Source organism: Grammomys surdaster, unplaced genomic scaffold (assembly GCF_004785775.1).
Source record: "Grammomys surdaster isolate TR1022 unplaced genomic scaffold, NIH_TR_1.0 278, whole genome shotgun sequence".
In the NCBI taxonomy this organism is placed as follows: domain Eukaryota; kingdom Metazoa; phylum Chordata; class Mammalia; order Rodentia; family Muridae; genus Grammomys; species Grammomys surdaster.
In genome coordinates, this window is record NW_021604719.1 from 4,165,689 (window position 1) to 4,176,949 (window position 11,261).

General features: G+C 43.5%; 1 pseudogene; it reads right to left on the reverse strand.

The window, feature by feature from the left end:
• Positions 1 to 5,679: 5,679 nt before the first annotated feature.
• Positions 5,680 to 5,779, reverse strand: LOC114629230 (annotated as a pseudogene).
• Positions 5,780 to 11,261: the final 5,482 nt, after the last annotated feature.

Sequence of the window (11,261 nt, forward strand, 5' to 3'; positions counted from 1 at the left end):
GGGTAGGAGAGGAGGGGGTAGGAAAGGAGTGGGTAGGAGAGGAGGGGGTAGGAGAGGAGGGAGTAGGAGAGGAGGGGTAGGAAAGGAGGGGGTAGGATTGGAGGGGGTAGGAAAGGAGGGGTAGGAGAGGAAGAGGAGGAGGAGAAGCAGCATCAGCTGAATATCTAGAAGTACCATTTCCACTTTTCAAAATTGCTAAATTGCTACATCTTTTGGCTGACAATTGCTTCATTCTTTAATGAGCCCTTCCTTGCCTTCCTCTCACTTCTCCTAATTTATGGGGCTTCCTATGCCTCTAGTCTAGAGTCATGTGTCTATTCAAAAGCCCATGGCACAACCACACAATTAGAAAGTCTTCATAAAATTTATTTTTCCTGAAAACATGTAACCCTGTAACAGTCCTCTGCACTGTCACTGGCCCTGAATTCCCTCAGTCCAATCAAAAGTGACCAGAAATGGTTGGTCCCAAGCAGAGCCTAAGCTGCTGAGGTCACAGGCTGGGTTTCGCTTTGCTCTCCTGTACCTAAGGGAGGCGTGAGGAGCTGAAACATTGCTATTGGTAACAAATGTCTTCTTCCCAGTAGGCATGAGCTTGTAGCCCGGGTTTAATAATACAGTGACTGGGACACTTCACTTGTCAAGGCTTTGGTTTCTAATAGATAAAACCCCACTATAAGCAAAGAAGCAAAAAGAAATATATTGACTACAAGAAATGAAAGTTTCAAGGGTGACTATTTGGATCCATGATTTAGATCAAATGACGTTAGGGCTTAATCTATTTCTCTCTTGCTAAATATTCATCAAATTTCCCCTATATTGGCTCTGTTCTGAGAACACTAGTGGACTCCTGTCTCCCAAGAAAATATCTCTCCTTTTGCCTCCTATATCTTTATTATACTATAATTGACAAGTAAAACCGTATACAGTATAGCACACGGTGTTTTGATGTATGTGTATACTGTAAAGTCATTAGATCAGGCTAACCAACTCATCACCTCACATACTTATCATTTTGTGATTTTTAAAAATTTTTGTTAAGACAGATTCTTGCTATGTAACCCAGGCTAGCCTTGAACTCATGACCTTTACAGGTGTGCACTACTACCCCAGGTTGTAATGACTTTGGATTTTAAGTTAAATATAGTCCCACTTGCCTACTTCTATTCTTTCTGTCCTTGCTTTTAAATCTTGCTGATAAAACACTGTCCAGGCCAATTATTGCCAAGAAAACTTCCTCTGTATTTTCAGAGTTTTACAATTTCAGGCCTCACGTTTTAGAGACACACTTAATCCATTTGAGTTGACTGGTGCACATGAGATGGATATCTAGTTTCACTCTTATGCCTGTAAATAGCTTACCTTCCCAATGTCATTTATAAGGAGACTGCCATTTCCACTTTTTAATCTAATACTGTGTTCGACTGTGTCTGTTCGAGGTTATGTGCACATGGGTGCAGTGCTTGTACAGGAGGCCACAGGTACCTGATAGCTCTGGAATTAAAGTTACAGAATCCGGTGAACCACCCAACGTGACTGCTGGGAACTGAACTCACCATGTCTTCTGCAAGCATGTTCTTTTTTTTGGGGGGGGGGGGGGGTTTCGTTTGGTTTTTCAAGACAGGGTTTCTCTGTGTAGCCCTGGCTGTCCTGGAACTCACTCTGTAGACCAGGCTAGCCTCGAACTCTCGAACTCAGAAATTCGCCTGCCTCTGCCTCCCAAGTGCTGGGATTAAAGGCGTGCCCCACCACCGCCCAGCGAAATGCATGTTCTTAACTGCTAAGCCAGCTCTCCAGCCTCCCAGTGACCATCCCTTCTTTCCTGTGTGCCTCTGACACGGTTGACGTTTTCATTTAAGGTCATCTGACAGTAAATTCACACATTTATTTCCCAGCTCTCTATTCTGCTCCATTATTGTATACGTCTGATTTTATGCTGGCCCCAGGCTGCTCTGATTGCTGGTGCTTTGTAGGAGCTTTAAATTAGGCAGTGTGGCACTTTCTTCTTTTTGCTTATGTTGTCTTGGATATTCAGGGTCTTTGGGGGTCTATATGAATAGAATTGTTTCCTATTTCTGTGGAAAATGTCACTAAAATGTTGTAGGGATTGCATTAGTTTTCTGGGTTGCTTTGAGTTGTGTGAGCATGTACATAATATTAACTGTTTCGACCCACAAATGTACTGTATCAGTCCATTTATTCACGCCTTGAGTTTCAACATCTCACCAAAGTTTTATCATCTGGGTTTACATATTGTTTTTATCCTTGTTTGTATTCAATCCTAAGGGTTTTGTTGTTGTTTTGTTTGTTTCTTTTTCCAGTGGTACTAAAATAGCACTGGGGTTTTTTTTTATTTCATTTGTTGCTTTTGTGAAGAATTCTGTGTTAGTTCATAGACTTTTGTTTGTTTATTTGTTTCTTCCCCAAGACAGGGCCTCACTAGGTAGCTCTGGCTGTCCAGGAACTCACTATGTAGACCAGGTTGGCCTCTAACTCCCAAGTGCTGGGATTCAAAGGTGTGCACCACTACTGCCGGGCAACATACAGACTCTTGTGTTTTAATTATGTATCTTATCTAAGTCTTACTGAGTTTTACCGAGTTTAAGTCTTTGTTTTGGTGATGTATTTAGCGTTTCCTAGAGATAAGACTATGGCTTTTGCAAACAGAAATTTACCTTTCTTCCTTTCCTTTCCTTCCCATTTGGGTTTTCTCCTTTCTTCTTTTGAAGCCCCTATCAGTCAGTCTCACTGTGATTCATTCTGGTACTTGCTTATGCTATACTCTAACAATAAATTCTTTTTCAGTGGATCACATGACTTGAAAGATGAAATACAGTAATTGGCCAGGTTTAGTCAGGAGCCCTTCTCCAGCTACTGAAAGGAAGATTTGGAGAGATGTCTCCAGGGCAAGAAAGGATGGAGAGCAGATAAAACCTTAGCTGTCCTCCACCATGGCTAAACCATTGTCTCAGGAGTGAAATACAAGCAAGATACCTCAAGAACCAATGACTACAAAAAACAGCCCTGTCAATGGACCATAAACCTAACGGGATTGGGGGAGGGGTAGACACAACTTAGAGAATTATGCCCGTTGGCACTGAGACATCATAGCTCTTAAATGGCCAACTACCTTTAGGGGAAAGGGCCTTATCTGAGCCAGTGGATTTCAAAAGGCTTCAAAATAAACAGGACTTGTACTGTGTATCAAGGATTGTGCAGGATTTAGCCTGAACCCTAGAAAAGAAGGGCAGCAACTCAGATCTCCATGAAAAAAGGAAAGGAGAATCATAATGCAAGAGGGAGGGGTGAGGCTTTGAACACAGCATACCTAGCAAGCATCAAGGAATGTTAAACACTGGAGCAGTGTGCTTCTCAACCCATGGGTCTCGACCCCTTTGGGGGTTGAGGGACCCTTTCACAGGGGTCACCTAAGACCATCAGAAAACAGATGTTCACATTATGATTCATAACAGTAGCAAATTTAAACTTGTGAAATAGCAACAAGAATCATTTTATAGTTGGAGTCACCCTATCATGAAGGCCTTTATTGAAGGGTCATAGCATTGGGAAGGCTAGAAACCCCTGAACTAGACCTGTTCCCTATCAATGAAGTTAGCAACGCTGTCTTTCTATCTTCCTTTCCCTGTACTGTTCTGATTTGTAAACAATATTCTGGGTCTGGAAAGATGGCTCAGCTGTTAAGAACTGTTTCTAGACCGCCAACATTCAATTCCCAGCACACGTATGGTGACTCACAGCTATCTGTAACTCCAATTACAGGGAATTCAACAATCTCTCCTGAACTCCGGTGGGCACCAGGCACTTGCGTTGTACACAGATATGCATGCAGACAAAACACCCAAACACATAAAATAAAATGTAAAAACCTAACAAAACAAATATTGTCAGTATTCAATTCTGTCTGGGCCTAAATATGGTAGAGGCTTCCCCCAACTCTTCTCTGTCTCCTTCTCCTCCTCCTCCTCCCTCCCCCACCCAATCTGATTTATACACAGGAGCAGAGTTTGAGCTAGATCGGCCCATGAGTCCAGTACAGGAAAGGATTCTTCTCCATGCCCTGGCAAAGTAGCCTGAAACAAGCTGGAAACGAGCTGTGTGATTTTCCCTGTTTGGTGGTTGCCATGGATATCAGGCCTGCATCTTTTCGTCAGAGGTTTAGCACTGCCAAGAGGCAGAGGCTAAGGCAGGATACCTGTCTTAGTTAGGGTTACTATTCTTGTGAAAAAACACCATGACCAAAACAATTTGGGGAGGAGAAGAGTTTATTCAGCTTACACTTCTATATTAGTGTTCATCCTTGAAGGGATCCAGGACAGGAACTCAAACAGGGCAGGAATCTTGAAGTAGAAGCCATGGAAGGATGCTGCTTACTGGGCTGCTCCTCATGGTTTGCTCAGGCTACCCTCTTATGTAACCCAGGTCCATTACTGCAAGGGTGGCCCCACCCACAACGGTTTGAGTCCTCTCCCATTGATCATTAAGAAAATGTTCTACAGATTTGCCTGTAGCCTGAGCTTATAGAGGCATTTTTTCAATTGAGGCTTCTTCCTCTCTGATGACTCTAGCTTGTAGCACATTGAGACACAGAACTATCTAGCACAATTCACTATTTCTAAGTGCTACTGTGATGAAGTAATGTAACTTATAAGCAGGGAGATGAAGAACAGTGGTCACTGAGAAGAGAATGAAGCCCGAGAAGAGGGACAGAACAGATAAGGGATAGAGAAGGAAGAGCTGAAGAAGAGGCTGAGAGCAAGCAGGTGGGTGCGTCAGTCTGGAAGAGCCTAGACCCACAGGACCTTGCTTTGTGTCTTCCATTGACCAATTGCTGGACAGAACTTACTCTCTTTAAACTGCAAATTCCTCGTCAATAGAACAAAGATAAGGCTTTTGTAGTATTGCAAGAATTAATAAAACATGAAGTTACATGCCTGGGACTTCAGACACTGCTCAGTGACATTCCTGTGTGAGTCCTTCGACAGACTAACCCCCATTGAGCCGTAATTCCATTGTGTCTAAAACAGAACTGATAAAAGAAAAAGTACCTCGCTTATAGGGTGTAGTGAGGACTGAATTAGAGAATGCACAAACAAGCTCATCAATGGCAGGCAAGAGGGAACAGTCAACAGGTATTAATGACATGATGGCATACTGACAGTACCAATTGGATCAGTTATGCTGCAGCTGTCTGTGTGGCATGTAGGCCAAACAAAAATGACTGACACAAGAGGAAAAGATGCCATTTTTCTTGCGACAAGAACCCATAAGCCAAGAGCCTTCAGAATAGGTAATGTGTTGTTACAAAATCATCACCATCAAGTTGGGCACTGTGTGGCACGCCATTAATCCCAGCACTTGGGAGTCTGAGGCAAGTGGACCTCTGTGAGTTCAGGGCCAAGCTGGCTTACATAGAAATTTCCAGGCCAGCCAGAACTACATAGAATGTATCTCAAAAACAAACAAATGAATGAATAAATAAACCAAAACAACAATAATAATGAAAACGACAACGACTAAAGACATCACTTTTCTGTCTTCACACTCAGCCTATTGCTGTTTCCCAACTTGGGTGGTTCCCTCATGGAGCAAGATGGCCACATCCAGATGACCCACCTTTCAGTCACCACACTTGAGAAACATGACAGAAGTGACCGCCCCTTTTTACAAAAGGACTGCTTCGTGACTTTGGGTGTCACCCTTGCACAGGGACAGTGCTAATCTCTGCATCAACCCAATTAGTATATGTGCTGCCAAAGCCAGCACTATCCTCTTTTTAAGACAAAGGAAAACTTCTGGCATCTGAGTGGAACTCTGGAAGACTGGAATGGTGAGAGAAACGTGGAGGGTGGGCTTCTATTCATGAGATTTCACAAGGGATTGAGTAATCTTGAGGAACTGGCCATTTGTATAGTATTCTGACAAAGAACCAGCTGCTACTCAAGTCTAGTACTGGCAAGAGGCTGAAGGCCGGAGTAAAGGGCTACTTTGTTGCAGGAAATGTCAACAGAATAGCATTCAAGTTGTAGTATGGTTACTGCTCACTACTCTCGGTCCAAGTCTGTAGTGAGCGCAAAAGACATAGGAGAAAGATGAAAATATGCCATTTGGTGACAGAAGAAACACAATTTTAAAGAGGAAGACAAAGGCAGGTGAGAAAGCAGGACTGTTAAAGATGTTAGCATAACTACATAAATGCTCTCTGCACTGGTACAATAGAAAAGATAGAGAAAAACCAACATACTTAAATTCACTGCTACAACAGAATGGGAGTAGACGACCCTGTTGTGCTGACAGCAGAGTCTGGCACCACTATTCACTTAACAGTTGTTTTTTCAGGCATCCAAAATGTGTGTGTGTGTGTGTGTGTGTGTATGATGAGGGGGTGCTCATGGAGGTTTGCACCAAGGTTCTAGAAAGCTGTTGAGCCCAGTCAACATGTAACAGGTTCCCCGAAAAGAAGTCCTGAACAGCCATTGCATAAAACTGAGAAAATAAAGCCAAAATTACAATCAAGACCTAAGAAAGCTGGAGCTGCTAACACCATGGGGCATCTAAGGAAAGCTGCAGACACCATAGCATCACCGTGAGAGAGAGATCACTCAGGCAGTAGGCAGCATAGCTGGAGGGGTTGGCTGCTCAAAGCCATCACAGTCAGATGTTGCCTTACAAGCTCTAAATGTCAGACATGGAGCTGTGGGCTTTGGGGTTTCCACCGCAGGGTTTTGTCTGATTTTTTTTCCTTGCTGTATCCCAACTTTTCCCTTTGGAATGTGACTATTTACTTTGTGCTATGGTATATTGAAGGTATTTAACTTGATTTTTATTTTAGGGGGCTCACATTTAAGATACTGCCTTGAATCTGGGAAGACTCTGGACTTTTGAAGTGTCGAAACTATTAAGACTATGGGGACTTTGCAGTTGGACCCAATGGACTTTGAGTTTACAGTGTCAGGCATAGACTGTAATGACTAAAATGTGGTGTTTGGGGGTGTCAGGCTGACCTAGTGATTATTAATCTTGATTGTCTATTTGATAGGACTTAGAATCACCAAGCAGCATTTCTGAGGTGGTTGACTGAGCTGGGAGCGATCCTCTTTTGTAGGTGGCACCGTTCTGTAGGCTTCAATCTCAGATGGAATAAAAAGAGAATGTGAAGGACCAGCATGGATCACTCTCTGCTCCCTGACTGCAGATGAGCGGTAACCATTCACTTGACAGTCCTGTCATCTTGCCTTCCCCTCGGTGGTGAATTGAACCTTCAACTAGGAGTCAAAATAAACCCATTTCCCCTTAAGTTGTTCTAGCAAGTATTTAGTCACAGCAATACGAAAAAAAATAACTAATACAGTGATGTTCGTAAGAGAGGGATCTATGGGGTCAGCGAGATGGCTCAGTGGTAAACGAGCTTGTTGCCAGGACGGATGACCTGGGTCCAATCCCTGGAACCCATATGGCAGAAAGAGAGAAGTGACTTCCATAGTTTGTCTTCTGGACTCCACACATGCACATACACTAACACTAATGAGTACACATACCACACACAGACACACACGTGTGCACACATGAAATAAGTAAATGTTATAATAAAAGTTTTAAAAATCCCATGGAGTCACAAAGCATCAAACTGATGGCTCAAACACTGTGGCTCTGCCTCTATCTGTGTGAGCTCTGCAGATGATTTCCTCTCAGTCTTCATTTCCATGCAGTGGAAGGCCATCTAAAGTGTGCCTGAAAACAAAATCAAGCCAGAGTAAATGCTCAGTCAACATGGCCTACGTCTGGTAACCCTGGCTCAGCAACAAGCACAGAAGCCGGTCGAGTGGCACTGCCAATGGTCCCATCTACGCTGTGAAGACGAACGCAGGCCTGTGGGCGCTGCCTCGGCAGAGCCTTTCTTTCCCATCATGTTAAGAGCTAAGGAAGACACGAGGACTGCGGTCACGAGGACTGCAGTGGAGGCAAAGGAGATCCCTGCTCCTACACACGAGTTACAGCGTCTCGCGGAAGTTAATAAACCACCCTTGCACATTGGTTTTCTCACCTGCAAGATGGAGCAACAGCTCATTAAGTTTTGAAGAATAAACAAGCTACTCCAGAGCCGGTGGGTAAGCTGTGAGTCAAGGTCAACGAGGGCTGACGGCTTCCTGTTTCAGCATACAGACGCAGTAGCTCTCTTCCGCTTCTTACTCACTGCGAAGGTCACTACAAGAACAACAGCAAAAAACCCGGGGACAAGTCGCGGTCCATCCCTTGGGAGCCACACTTCTTTTCAGTAACATGACTGTCCCACGATTCCCTCCATGGATGACAGGCTCCAAACACAAGGTTCTGAAGGCCCAAACCCAACCTGTATTGCCAAGATCATAAGACACTTCATGTCTCTTATGATCCGGACTATGATTTGTCTCCCACTGCCCAAGCTTTTCCTTGGTTTTCTGCCCAGAACTTTCCCATTCTGTCACCCCTTGCTTTAATTTCTATGATCTCTATTTTCCCCAGAAATTAACCGCTGTTAATAATCTCTTAAAAGTGCTTCAAATTTCTATCACAAACCAACAGCAAGCATCAAGTGTTCTTTATTTGTTCTTACATAGCCCGTGGGGACTGAGACTGAACTGGCAAAGGTAAGAGGCTAAATAATTATAGAATACTGAAAAGCACCTATTAGAAAAAGCATTTGCTGAAGCAGAACCTTGATTGCTTACACTTTCTCAGCCCCAGCCCTAACCCCATTTCAAACTACAAAGACCTTCCCTGAACTCTGCTCAGAACCCACAGGTATTTTCTACTCGCCTTGCTTCCTCCAAAACATATGCACACAGCCTACCTGAGGGTCCCAAATGCAAAAAGCCCTGGTTTGATCGCTCTCACAAGGCCAGGGCCACAAGGGCAGGGAATTCCAGGATTCTAGGCACCTAGAAGGGTAGACACGTGTTCTGGGTGGGCAAAGGCAAAGTCACAAATCAATGTGAAATCAACTGAAGCTCAAAGACCCCTCTTGCCTAGGCCTAGGATAGAAACTCCTTACAGCAAAAGTCCCGTTCAGCTCTTTCTGGACTACACTGCTGGCAATCCTACCATATACTAGAACATCACCTACTGGGAGCAATGTCTGCATGATACCACCCAATGGCCATGCTCAAGTCATCTGCCTTCTCAGAGGCTGTTCCCAACAGAAAAGGACCTATCTTGGCCTTTGCTTTCTTTCCTGGCCGAGAGCCAGGGTCAGTAGATAGCTTCCTAGCTTCAAAGCAACAGCTATTAAGAATGTCTTATCCTTAAATGGTATCTGTTCATGCTAGATCTGGAAACATATTTTTGCCAAACAAGCTCAGAAGGAAATACATCTCTAGACAATATGTTTCCCCTTTCTTTTTCTTTCCTCCTCCTTCTCTCCCTCCTCCCTTCTTTTTGTTTGATGTGTCTAAGTTCCAAAGCATGAAGGGAGGCAACAGGCAAGGAATTTGGAACAACACAGAATTTATCATGTCTTAATCTTATCAGTTGCTGTAATGAAATCCCAGAGACTGGGGGGCTTAAACAACAGAAATTCCCTTTCTCAATGTTCTAGAGGCTAAATACTCAAAAGTCAACACATCAGCTGACTGGGGTCCTGTTGAGTGCGTTCATCCAGACTTAGTCTTTACTTGATGCATAAGCTTAGTAATTGAAGAAGTTCTTTGATGTCTCATCTTAAAGGAAACTAACCCAAATGGATACGGGACCCGTCCTTATGGCCTCATTTTATACTAATTCTTTCCATATTGGGTCCATGTCCAAATACAGACTCACCAGGGGCTGGAAACTTCAACTTTAGGAAGTTTTGGGTGTTAGTGGGCAAAAACATTCAGTCTACCCATAACTCAGTGAAGAGTCAGTGGTCTAAGGACTCTGGTTTTGTTTCTTATCTTGTTCTGTACTGTTATCTAGTCATTAAGAAAAGTCAAGCACTGAATTGTAGCTACTGGTAGGTTTGTAAACAAGCCGCCACCTATGATCCTGTAAGACACCCCAGTGAAACTGGATCCTAAAACCAAAACCAAAAACAGGAAGGGGAGCTGTTTAGGAAGAAAAACATCAGAATGGGTGTGAAGGAGAAGAAGAAGAAGAAGAAGAGAGGGTAAGTGAAGGGCAAATATGATCAGTGCTCATTATTTACATGTATGAAAATAATCATTTCCCTTATACATAATTAATATATGATAATGAAAACATATCGAGTGAAAATTCACATACACATGCAACAAGCAGAGGAAGAAAACCAGCCGTTAGAAGAAGCAACCTAGTGCACCAACTTTTTTGTTTTGTTTTGTTTTGTTTTTTCGAGACAGGGTTTCTCTGTATAGCCCTGGCTGTCCTGGAACTCACTCTGTAGACCAGGCTGGCCTCGAACTCAGAAATCCGCCTGCCTCTGCCTCCCAAGTGCTGGGATTAAAGGCATGCGCCACCACCGCCCAGCCGTGCACCAACTTGTAATAGTGACCAAGTCTGCATTCAGTGGGACAAGTGAGCAGATGGACATAGTGATGAACCAGGTATCAATGAAGGAGGAATTACATATGCATCAATGCGTGCATAAGTTTAAAGTATCAGGGAAGGAATATATGGGTAAACCGAGCAAAATGCTGGCAGGGCTTGCTAGTTGGGGCACTGAGAATGGAGGGGCACTTTTGACAGCTCTCTCTGCTGTGCTTCCCCCGAACGAGCATGTGTGAACAGGAAGAAAACAAGCATAGAGGTGCTTACGTAGAAGCTAAAAAAAAAAAAAAGAGCTACATATACATGTGTTTTCCATCCAAAAAGAAAGAGAGAAATGCATTTAGTTGATAAACCTATAGCTGCAAACCCACTACTCAAGTGCTGCACGGATGAACCGACCACTGGAGTAGTGCATGCCTGAACCCAACTGTGGCAACTAAGCACTGTGTGCAATCCACTCCTAAGAGCACAGTTTTTAGCAGATAGGATTGTTTTAAAGAAATCACTGGGAAATCAATAACTAAAGTCTTGATCAGCTCCAGAATTTGCTTTGTTTCCAGAATTCTAGTTCATTCCTTCTGTGCAGAACCAACTGTAGTGACAATTCTGGAATTTCGGTTTCTTTTAAAAACAACACAAAACTATTACAAGAATGTGCTTTCGTTTTAATCCCAGGTGTACGGATGTGGGGCTGCATAGGACTGTCCACAGCAGCTGACTGCGATTTGCTTTGTATTCTACCCAAGGTACAGTTTAGCCAGCTG